Here is a 12306-nt window from a genome sequence, read left to right on the forward strand (position 1 = left end):
CATACACTCACCTAAAGGATTATTAGGAACACCTGTTCAATTTCTCATTAATGCAATTATCTAACCAACCAATCACATGGCAGTTGCTTCAATGCATTTAGGGGTGTGGTCCTGGTCAAGACAATCTCCTGAACTCCAAACTGAATGTCTGAATGGGAAAGAAAGGTGATTTAAGCAATTTTGAGTGTGGCATGGTTGTTGGTGCCAGACGGGCCGGTCTGAGTATTTCACAATCTGCTCAGTTACTGGGATTTTCACGCACAACCATTTCTAGGGTTTACAAAGAATGGTGTGAAAAGGGAAAAACATCCAGTATGCGGCAGTCCTGTGGGCGAAAATGCCTTGTTGATGCTAGAGGTCAGAGGAGAATGGGCCGACTGATTCAAACTGATAGAAGAGCAACTTTGACTGAAATAACCACTCGCTACAACCGAGGTATGCAGCAAAGCATTTGTGAAGCCACAACACGTACAGTCCTGTGGGCGAAAATGCCTTGTTGATGCTAGAGGTCAGAGGAGAATGGGCCGACTGATTCAAACTGATAGAAGAGCAACTTTGACTGAAATAACCACTCGCTACAACCGAGGTATGCAGCAAAGCATTTGTGAAGCCACAACACGTACAACCTTGAGGCGGATGGGCTACAACAGCCGAAGACCCCACCGGGTACCACTCATCTCCACTACAAATAGGAAAAAGAGGCTACAATTTGCACAAGCTCACCAAAATTGGACAGTTGAAGACTGGAAAAATGTTGCCTGGTCTGATGAGTCTCGATTTCTGTTGAGACATTCAGATGGTAGAGTCAGAATTTGGCGTAAACAGAATGAGAACATGGATCCATCATGCCTTGTTACCACTGTGCAGGCTGGTGGTGTAATGGTGGGGGGGATGTTTTCTTGGCACACTTTAGGCCCCTTAGTGCCAATTGGGCATCGTTTAAATGCCACGGCCTACCTGAGCATTGTTTCTGACCATGTCCATCCCTTTATGACCACCATGTACCCATCCTCTGATGGCTACTTCCAGCAGGATAATGCACCATGTCACAAAGGTCGAATCATTTCAAATTGGTTTCTTGAACATGACAATGAGTTCACTGTACTAAACTGGCCCCCACAGTCACCAGATCTCAACCCAATAGAGCATCTTTGGGATGTGGTGGAATGGGAGCTTCGTGCCCTGGATGTGCATCCCACAAATCTCCATCAACTGCAAGATGCTATCCTATCAATATGGGCCAACATTTCTAAAGAATGCTTTCAGCACCTTGTTGAATCAATGCCACGTAGAATTAAGGCAGTTCTGAAGGCAAAAGGGGGTCAAACACAGTATTAGTATGGTGTTCCTAATAATCCTTTAGGTGAGTGTATATCCAATTTCTCAATAGGAGAACAAATTTATGGTGCACACAATCCGTGACAAATTTAATTCAGTTTTGTTAGCTTATTTTCTTTAAAAGACATATCATGATTAGATATGTCTTTTAAAGAAAATATATGTATTAATCAGATGCTCAGTTAAATGTGCATAGATAAAAACTACGTTTGAGGTGTATCTTTGTGCCAGTATTTATCCCTGTGTAATTACACTAACAATGGCACAGTGACATTATCTAATTGTGTTTAAGTGCTGCACATCCTAGCCACTTCAGGTCTGGACAATCCTTTCCAGCACCCTGTCTCACATTGTAGTAATCAGCTCTGTCAATCCCACTAGACTGCAATCACCTCTATGGCTTTCAAAATTACAGTGATGTCAGCAATTACACAACTGCATTCAGTTTAAATAGCATACAATTTGCAGAACTACTTCTCTGTTAAATAATAAATAAAGTATTTAGAAGACATTTTTCAAAGTAGTGTATTTCTAATGGCTAATATACACTCACCTAAAGGATTATTAGGAACACCTGTTCAATTTCTCATTAATGCAAATATCTAATCAACCAATCACATGACAGTCGCTTCAATGCATTTAGGGGTGTGGTCCTGGTCAAGACAATCTCCTGAACTCCAAACTGAATGTCTGAATGGGAAATAAAGGTGATTTAAGCAATTTTGAGCGTGGCATGGTTGTTGGTGCCAGACGGGCCGGTCTGAATATTTCACAATCTGCTCAGTTACTGGGATTTTCACGCACAACCATTTCTAGGGTTTACAAAGAATGGTGTGAAAAGGGAAAAACATCCAGTATGCGGCAGTCCTGTGGGTGAAAATGCCTTGTTGATGCTAGAGGTCAGAGGAGAATGGGCCGACTGATTCAAGCTGATAGAAGAGCAACTTTGACTGAAATAACCACTCGCTACAACCGAGGTATGCAGCAAAGCATTTGTGAAGCCACAACACGTACAACCTTGAGGCGGATGGGCTACAACAGCAGAAGACCCCACCGGGTACCACTCATCTCCACTACAAATAGGAAAAAGAGGCTACAATTTGCACAAGCTCACCAAAATTGGACAGTTGAAGACTGGAAAAATGTTGCCTGGTCTGATGAGTCTCGATTTCTGTTGAGACATTCAGATGGTAGAGTCAGAATTTGGCGTAAACAGAATGAGAACATGGATCCATCATGCCTTGTTACCACTGTGCAGGCTGCTGGTGGTGGTGTAATGGTGTGGGGGATGTTTTCTTGGCACACTTTAGGCCCCTTAGTGCCAATTGGGCATCATTTAAATGCCACGGCCTACCTGAGCATTTTTTCTGACCATGTCCATCCCTTTATGACCACCATGTACCCATCCTCTGATGGCTACTTCCAGCAGGATAATGCACCATGTCACAAAGGTCGAATCATTTCAAATTGGTTTCTTGAACATGACAATGAGTTCACTGTACTAAAATTGCCCCTACAGTCACCAGATCTCAACCCAATAGAGCATCTTTGGGATGTGGTGGAACGGGAGCTTCGTGCCCTGGATGTGCATCCCACAAATAATTTCTAAAGAATGCTTTCAGCACCTTGTTGAATCAATGCCACGTAGAATTAAGACAGTTCTGAAGGCGAAAGGGGGTCAAACACAGTATTAGTATGGTGTTCCTAATAATCCTTTAGGTGAGTGTATATACAGATGGGTGACACATTAAAGGAAAAAACCTGAATAAATGAGTGGAGGAACATAACAAATGCAGATGCCTCCAAACAGGTGTACTACATGATACAATTAAGCAATTAACATCCTATCCTGTTCTGTGGCATGTATAAAAATGCTGAGCAGGCCCAGTTGACCTCAAGTTTGGATGAAGATAGCAAGAAGAAAGGATCTAAGTGAATCTGAAAGAGGGGTCATTATTGGGGCACGAATGGCATGAGCTTCAGTCACAAAGACTGCTCAACTAGTTAGTATTTCAATGGGAACAGTGATTGAAGTTACATCTGCATTTAGATCTATGGGAAAGACATCACATTTGATGTCCGTGATGCTCGTGCATTACTGTGATATGTAAGGAAAAACAGAAGAGCAACTCTTTCCCAGGTGACTGAGAATGTCAATGCAGGACGTGATCAAACTGTGCCAGCAAGAACAGTCCATCGAGAACTACACAGAGAAGGATATTATAGTAGGGTTGCAGTGCATAAAACCCTCATTACAAAGACAAATGCACATTTGGGAGTTTAGTGGTGCAAAAAACATAGACACTGGGCTACAGAGATACAGTGAGGGAAAAAAGTATTTGATCCCCTGCTGATTTTGTATGTTTGCCCACTGACAAAGAAATGATCAGTCTATAATTTTAATGGTAGGTGTATTTTAACAGTGAGAGACAGAATAAAAAATAAAATAAAAAAAAAAAACACATTTCAAAAAAGTTATAAATTGATTTGCATGTTAATGAGGGAAATAAGTATTTGATCCCCTATCAATCAGCAAGATTTCTGGCTCCCAGGTGTCTTTTATACAGGCAAACGTACAAAATCAGCAGGGGATCAAATGCTTTTTTCCCTCACTGTAAGTGTCATTAAGTTAGTTTTAACTCACCGTTTATTGTTTGTTATCAAACTGAGGAAGAAGCTGGGTAACACTTCTGTTACCAGCATGTAATTTGTATTTGGGTTTGTTGTTCTGGTCTATGGAATACATAAAGTACCTTGATTGTCTGTGTTTCACAAAATAAATCTTCAATTGGAATTTGATGCAAGTCTCTGTGAAGATGGGGCATGGCAGCCCATTTGTCAGTTGGGGTGGCTCCAGCATGGATGTGTTATCTATTGTACTTTGCTGAGAAACACAGAATTTCAAATCTGTCTCCTTAAGTCCTATGCCACAATCCTAAATTTCACAGTTAGGAAGGTATATGAATTTGTGTATATATTTGCCAAAATAAGGTTGTATGATTTACAGTTGATACCTTCACAAATTGCCTCCTATGCTTTTATTTATCCCGGCTTGTAAGGCAAAGACCAAAATTTCCTTTTATTACCTCCTTATTCTTATACACCAACTAACTAACCAGCTAACATGAAGCCCTCAGTGCTTGTTATTGTGTGGAACCTAGGAACAGCCCTTCCTGGCCTGCGTCCCAAATCGCACACTTGCTCCCTACACCCTTCGATAAGTGTACACTTTGCGTGACGTTGTGCTGACGTCAGTGTGCACTTGAGTGAGGAGGGTGTAGGTGAAGCTGTAAAAGTTTTCTTTAACACAAAGGCAATCCTTTTCATGTGTATATATAAAATAGTCATAAGGATTATTAAACCTAGAAAAACAGCAAGATAAGTGATTTTGGTAACCGTACATCTGGCAGTTATTATGATTTAACTTTCACCAGGGAATTTAAGTCTGCAGTATAATGTATATAACCGAAAGAGGAACAATGAATATTGTGTATAAATATAGCAGATAAGAAAACGTAAGCAATGTGATACGTGAGCATACAGATAATAAAGATAGACACAAAAATAGAGTATGAAAAAAAATACTACATTTAAAGGAATCAGTTATCCTGAAGAAAACAAAAAAGGTCTTCATAAAATAGGAGAGGCAGGGAAATCCACACCCCGTTGCAGCGCGAATGCTATATAGTTGCGAATGCACTCCTATCCCCGCATAATCCAATGACATGTAAACAAAAATAGTCCACACAATGTCCCGAGTAATCCAATAACGTGTATATGTGAGGGGGTAGATTTCTATCTGGCTGGCAGAATTACTAAAAACGCATGACTACGCCACCTAGTTTTAATTGAGCACTAGGACTCAAACTTCCAATATGGATTAAAAAAAAAACAAAAAAAAAACACAGGTTCTTTTACCTGGGGTCCACAGCATAGATCTGCAACACAGAGAATCAAATGGGGGCACAATTATTTTATTCAGAGTATTCTTAAAGTTTAAAACAAGTCTTAAAAACAATTTATAAAACTGTCCAAGAAATATTAAAAGCCAAGGCAATCCAAAAGTTAAAATCCACAGCACTGTCAGAAAAAAAATACAGTCTCTGCAACAGGAACAACCCCCCCCCCCCCCCCCCCCCAAAAAAAAAAAAATGGTCCAGTCCACTGCTAGAGCGATGTCGGAAGGGTTGGCTTGTATCCAGATAGAAACGCGATCTCAACTCACAGTCCAACAAGTACCTCCAGTGTCCATAGAAAGCTTAAAAAGTTATTAAAAGAAAACAATGTTAAAACCCAGTTATAGCAGCAAGGATAGCAGCAGGCAGGGGGTATACAAAAAATACATATAAAAAGATAACCAAATACAAAAATGTGCGTCCTTGCAAACCTCCTAGTTTCAGTTTCAGTTCCGGTTTCTCTCGTTCGCGCTCAGCAATGCGATTCCTTCCTTGAACCGGTTCGAAAGAAACGCAGGATCCGAAAATGTTCAAAAAAATGATCAACGCAAAAATCAAATAGCCCTGGATTATAGAGCAAAAATACTCTCAAGACTCATAGAGTAATCATATATCTCTGAGGAACGAATATTAGAGAGACATGAAAGTGCGACGACGTTAGATCTGTGAACATACAACCCCATTCCAATTAACGCCATCCTAAGCACCCGGAAGAAGGAAGTTAAATACACCCAAATAAAACATCACCATGGCAACCTAGACGGGCTTCCTGGTGTAACCTTACTCTTAAAGTGCCCACGTCCCAATGCTGCAGTCATGAGGTGAGACAGCTAAGAGCAGTAAAAGTGTGAGTGTAAACGTGCCCTATTAGTGCATTAAACAAAATCTCCATGTAAGTTATGAACATTTTAACCTAGCCAGGCTACTACAGCCTTGATGGGTCTGCAAATGGAGAGTTTATTTCTCCACTTTATGTGGGGTGGCCACATAGTTAAAAACGCTCAATGGGACACACTTCAGCATCAGCATTCAGCACCTTTACCTTTGACCGAAGTACCTATGCAGTCTTTTTTTGTAATCTATCTCTTTATGTAATTAACATAATAATAATAATAATAATAATTTTGAAATCAATTGTTCGTTAATATCACCTCCTAGTTTTATAGGATACTACTTCAGTAATTAATTAATTGATATGTGCCAAAACATTTTTTGGCTGAACTTTCTAATCATATATATCATGATTATATAATAATTTTATATTATCTATGCATTATAATTTCCTTGATACATAATTTAACAATTTCTACAACTGTCTAGCTAGCATTACATGACATTTATATGCACCCGGTGCTGCCATATTTTCCCAACTGACATGTCTCCACCTTTACTGCAAAGAGTTCTGGGACTTCAGCGCTAAAACACTTCCGCATAAGTGTGCTCTTTTGTACACTATGCTGAAGGGAGCATTGAAGGGCATAAACGGCTCGATTAGGCTCCTTCACTCGCTCCCTAAGGGTTTAGGACACCCCTTAAGATGACCACCGTAGTACTTCCACCCCGTAAGGGAAGGGGACAAGGGAACAACTGTGCGATTTGGGATGCAACCCTGGTTATTAGCCAATAGGATGTTACGTATGTGATGTCCTATAGAGTTCGTGTTCGTGTTCAGTTAGTTGATTGGTCGCAGATTCCTGGTTCGGGCGTCTCTGTACACGGTCTAGACTGGGGCAAGAGCAGCACTTTGTACTCGTCAAAAACACAAGTATTCGGTTTGTTTTCCTGATTTCTGTTAATAAACCGCTAAACTGCAGATCGTTTGACGTGTCGACAATTTCAACCTCGCCTCCAAAATATAAACATGCATACACACAACCAGGGAGGGTGGGGGGCATGGTGCCATTGCTTGAATTCACCTATAAACTCCTACATCAGTGGTGGAAACAGCTGATTTCCAGTAAAGACGCATATTTCTAGCATGTGCACATATGGTGCACAAAATGGTGCATCCTCACCCATTCCAATTGCAGAGCTCCACCGAAATAAATCTGTGATTTACAACCACCAGAAACCGCGTTTAGTTTGCATGTATAATCTTGGTTGATATGTGATTTTTCGCTGGTGATGTGTGGTTTGCCCTCATTTTGCAATTCATTTTGAACAGTGTACAATGATAAAGGGAAATGGTAAGGACTTGAATCTAATAAGACAAAATGCTTGAAAGTTTATATTATGTTGATCTATATGCCTTCAATAATCTTTAACAAATTACAACAATTAAAAGTGATCTGAATGTGCTTTATAATTTATATTCACATCTGTTTAAACGTTTTATTTTTGTACTTTGTCAAATGAGTGTACTAGTGTAATGTAGTATTGCTAAAATCAATTTGACTCTACACATGGATATTTAGGCTGCTTGCGGATTTATTATTTGAAATCATTCAAGAAGGCCTACAGATACCAATCAATGCATTGTTGGCACATAAAAAGACCACACAATGTATTATTACATAAAGCAAAAGAGAGAACTGCAACAAATATATGTTGAACAGAAAGCATTTTCCTATGCAACATTGACAAGAATACATTTCAAGTAGAAGAGAGAAGTGCAACAAATAGCTGATCATAAGTGCCATAGAAAGCATGTTTTCTATTAATGTTAACTATTCATAATTACATATTGTGTTTGAATATCTGTGTTATTCATTAATTATACATTTGAAAGAATGCAGGTTTTAGTTATAAAACGCCAAATGTCTGTCCAGAATAGCTGTACCAATCAATCAGAAAATGCATGTTGGCACATGAAAACACCAAAATGTAAAATTACAAAACGTAGAAGAAAGAAGTGTAACAAAATTGCCTATTATAAGTGCCACATAAAGCATTTCATACAACTATTAGCAACAATAATTACATATTGTATTTGAATATCTGAGTAATTCATTAACTATATATTTGTCCAGTATAGCTGGTTCAGATACCGTGGTTAATGCAGATGCCCTGTGATCAGTAGATTTTGAATCCAGTGCGCTATAGGGAGGCTATGACATTTTCACTTGCTGGTTTGAGCTCAGATTGAGTTGATACAGTGATTACCCGCAAATAAACAAATAAACAGAGACTGAATAGAGCTTGTTTTGGACATGCTGTGCATATGAACATGACTGATTCAGGGGCATCAGTGATACTGGGAATGACAGATCATTCGTGGGTTTGTGCCAGTGTTGTGAAAACATTGCAAGTGAAACACCAGGTCCAAATGGCACCGAGTGCTTTTACTCTACTGATCAATACGTGATTGTTACTGCACATAGTACATAGTACAATAGCGAAAATAATGATTCATAGACATTATCAGAGGAGGAGCATTTATTGAGATGCTATATTTTCATGGAGTAAAAGTGTTCACCTGGAGAGGGCTGTCAAAATGCAGTGTGAGGTATGAGCTCATGCAGGGAAAGTGCAGAAACGTGTCCTGTGTGGACTGTCCAGAGCTGTCAGGTATGCAGGCTAAATATATAGTAAATATTTTATTGAAATACAAAGCTACAGTGAATACAAGCACTGTATATTGAAAACAAAGTTTACGTGCACGCTGTTGAAAATGTTTACTTTAGTGTACAATTATGTTTTGATAAATGCAATACTTATTTTTGAACTATAAAATATTGCTTTTGAGCATTATTGCACTTTTTTAATTCCCTTATTGTATGCCGTTTTTGAGCTTTTTGCTTATTGTAGGATATATAGTTATTTATGTTTTGACTGCATTGTGTGCGTTTAGGAAAAAAAGTGTATTGATGTTATTAGCAATAATATTAATGTTTTATGGTCATATTTCAATTTAAATACTCTATTTGTGCTATGTAAATGTAAATGTTGGATTTGATATTCATGAATAAAACTTCTGAGTTTTTTATACGATGGTTTGCTTGTTAAAGAGCTATCAGTTACAAAGAGCTTTGGCGCTTGTAGGTAGTTCGAAATGTCGGCGCTTCTGGTGTTAATTAATGTATTATATCATAGAAACCTATTACACATAAGCAAAGTAAGAGGTTTGAGGTACACATAAGAGGTACACATAAGAGGAAAATTCCACCGCACCCCGCACTTATTACACATATAGATAATATGTGTAATAAGTACAGGGTGCGGGGGTGCGGCGGAATTTTCATCCGTGAGAGCGGGGAGGGTGCGGCGGAGTTTTCTTCCGTGAGAGCGTGGGGGGCGGCGGACCGAGGGGGGGTTCCCATTTGTGGGCCCCCCCTCAGCCCAGGGCCCCAGGCAATTGCCGATGCCAATGTAACAGGGTTGTATTGGTGATTCCCCTTGTCACTCTATTTTGCACCAATGGGATTTTCTGTTTCATTTGTACCGCCTTCATCTGCTGTACGCTGTGTATTATTGGCTGGTTTGTGTGGCTTGCTGATGAGGGGCGGTGTTTAAGTTAGAATCGTCCCAGTCTGCAAGCGCCAAACCAGCGGTAAGTTCACTTTTGCAAGGCACTGTACATAAACATGTAATAGTATACTCCGAAGATCAGATTTGTGTATTTAAGTTAGATAATATTGTTTGTAATTATTTCCGCTACGTTATGCAAGAGATGTGGTGTAGTCTGTTAAGAGTTAAGAGTAGTCTGTTGAATATCCTTTTGTTTTTAGTTTGCTAGCTAGAGCAGGATTGCAGCGTGAGTAATGGAGTCTCATGTATTTTGTACAGTGTATGCATGCAGCGGTGATGATCTGTGGCTGCATCATGTCATCTGCATTCCCTTTGTTTCTGACCAGGTACATTATTTTTATTTTATTTTGTATTGTGAATGTTTTATGTAATTGAATGTCGGTGATTTGTTTTAAGTTAAAATCCCCCAGTCTGCAAGAACCTAACCAGCGTGTATGCATGCAGCGGTGATGATCTGTGGCTGCATCGTGTCATCTGCATTCCCTTTGTTTCTGACCAGATCGTCTAATAAAGCAATGACTGGTGATACATGCTGGAGTCCTGTTGCTGTTTATTAAGAACATACACAATGCAAGAAGAGTACCGTTATACCTACCCCCTTGCGACGCCCCCGATTATAGTGATTAGATAGATGCTTACCATGATTGTATATTTGGTTTCTTTTGTCTGTGGAAAGGTATTGAGATCTTTATTAATACTTATTGAGAACAGTATGGTATATAGCTATTTTTATTGTCTTTTACTAGCATTTGTTTTTCTTTTCCATGTATTTCTTTTTCATTAGGGTTTTAGCTTCTTTTATCGCCCCTTTTTATTAAAGGCAATTTTTGCACACTGTTTCATGATTGCAGACTTCATGCCCTGCTTTCAGTCCTGCTTATGGTAATATTTGTTACTTACCTGGGTCAATTGAGGTGTTCTGGGGTCCTGGTCCGAACCTGCACGTGGGGTGTTGTTGGTGGCACGAATTCACTCCCTCGTTAAACAGAGGGTGGCGTGGTCAATACGGTGCTCCAGCTAGGTTGGCCACCCTTAGCTGTGACACACACTCAGTTATTATAACAGTTCATTTTGTATTTTCGAATAAAGCTACCAGGTATGTTTCATTAAGTTCTTCATGCATTGTCAAGAAATGTCCCTCCAAATGTTTTTAATACTGAGATGTATTTTCTGGCACAACAGGCTTATATTTCTCATTATATATGAAGAAAATGTAATCTGTCCATCTTTCCTGAAGCTTATGAAGCTCATCGTGAACTACCCACATTTTCCTTCGTGTTGTAGTTGTCCCAGCTTTAGGTTCGTTTACAGACCCCTCAGTTTCAGTAACCTGTTCACAATTTGTATGTTCATTGTGTAGGTTGTGATCACATTCAAGATTTTTTTCTTCTTTAATGGGATAAAATACCGATCTATGTTCTTTTTACCATAAGCATAAGCACCTAAAATGTTTATCGACAAATTACTTGAACTGCTTTCTAGGAATTGTATTGGAATTTTATTTGCCTACCTGGCACTATAACACTTAAGTGTATAGTGACTAAAATACAACTCCAACAGTTAATTTATATTTTTACACATTGCGCCACTGTGCAATGTTAGCATTGGTGGGGTGGGGGGGAGGACACCGGGTTCATGTGTTGCTATGTTTAGTGAAATAACAACAGATATTTTTAAGAGACAAACTGGAGCACAGGGGGAGCCACCAGTGACCTGCAGGCCACACAATGAAGACCACACTGCTCTCAGGGAACAGAATTGTCTGTAACCCCAGGCTTAATAATGAACACAATGGCAATGGTGGAATGCAGGATCCTCCACTGCAGATCCCCTGATCTTTTTTGCAGTGGAGGTTTGTGCAAAGTATGCTAAGCTGGTTCAGACTTCCCCCCCTCTCTCCAGTTTGTGTCAGAGAGCAGCTGGAGCTGCTGCTGGTGATAGACCCTAACGAAGGCCCCATACACCTGCTTCCTCTCAACAGTTGATAAAGAAAGCTCATTAGCATTCTCAATCTGGAGTAACTGCCCTGGCATTTCAGTGTGCTGACTCATACACCTCAGCCAATCAAGATTTAGAACTCCAATTGTAATGGATATCCCCACAGATATTTGAAAATTGAAAGGGGCTGTGCCAAATAAAAATAAAATAAACAAGGTCTCACAATGTGCACACCCATTACAACTTGATTATGGCAAGCTTCTAAACCAGGAGAAAGCTGGCCAGCTGCGCTGTGTATGTCTTATTCTTACAGTGTGTAACCCCAACAATAAAAACAATATGTGAGAACAGGACACCCAGGCAAGCAAACAACACTTTAAGGAAAACAAACAGAGGCTGCAACCTAGGACATGTTAAAAAGCAGTACACGATACACAAAAATGAGTTTGTAGCTACAATGGTGTGCAGAACTTTCTACTGCAGGTCACCCACTCTCTTCTGCAGCGGTGGTCTATAGAGGCCACACCAGGTAAGAGTGAGAGAAGGCTCCACATCTAACTACCTATGCCAGTGAGAGTCAGGAAGTTCTCGAAGGTCATTGTAATGC

General features: G+C 39.8%; 1 long non-coding RNA gene across 1 annotated transcript; it reads left to right on the forward strand.

Annotated features, from left to right (window-relative positions):
* Positions 1 to 9752: 9752 nt before the first annotated feature.
* LOC136747365 (uncharacterized) lies at positions 9753 to 10598 on the forward strand. The gene is made up of 2 exons (XR_010816483.1): positions 9753 to 9783; positions 10020 to 10598. It is a non-coding gene; the product is annotated as an uncharacterized LOC136747365 (long non-coding RNA).
* The last annotated feature ends 1708 nt before the right edge of the window (positions 10599 to 12306 follow it).

The sequence above is a fragment of the Amia ocellicauda genome, chromosome 3 (assembly GCF_036373705.1).
Source record: "Amia ocellicauda isolate fAmiCal2 chromosome 3, fAmiCal2.hap1, whole genome shotgun sequence".
NCBI lineage: Eukaryota > Metazoa > Chordata > Actinopteri > Amiiformes > Amiidae > Amia > Amia ocellicauda.